We start from the raw sequence: 447 nt of genomic DNA on the forward strand, positions 1-447 counted from the left end.
CTGTTTTCAAGCATATTCGTGCCAAATTTGTACGCTATGGATGACGAATTATCGAGATCTGAATTTTCAAGGTAAATTTTATTCCCTAATGTATTTTTTAGGTAATTTTCTTGACTTTTTCTTGTTATCGTATTTTTCAATTGAAATTTTTGAATTGGAATTTAGATTGAATCGTGAGCAAAGACATGAGTATATCAATCGTTTACTCGGAGACAATGAAGAATCAGAGGTCGAAGACGACAGTGATGACGAAGATTGGCTACCGGCGGATGTAGTAAGAAATCAAGAGCTGCCATCGGACGTGGGGACTGATGGCGAGACGTCTGAAAGGGAGGAAGAGAGCGATACTGAGGACGATGAGAGCGGGAGTGAAAACGAAGATCGAGCAGCAAATACGTCAGTGGCGCAGGATGAAGAAACCACAAGTACGTACGTAACAAAGGATAA

This window comes from Wasmannia auropunctata, unplaced genomic scaffold, assembly GCF_000956235.1.
Source record: "Wasmannia auropunctata unplaced genomic scaffold, wasmannia.A_1.0 LD336106.1, whole genome shotgun sequence".
Taxonomy (NCBI): Eukaryota; Metazoa; Arthropoda; class Insecta; order Hymenoptera; family Formicidae; genus Wasmannia; species Wasmannia auropunctata.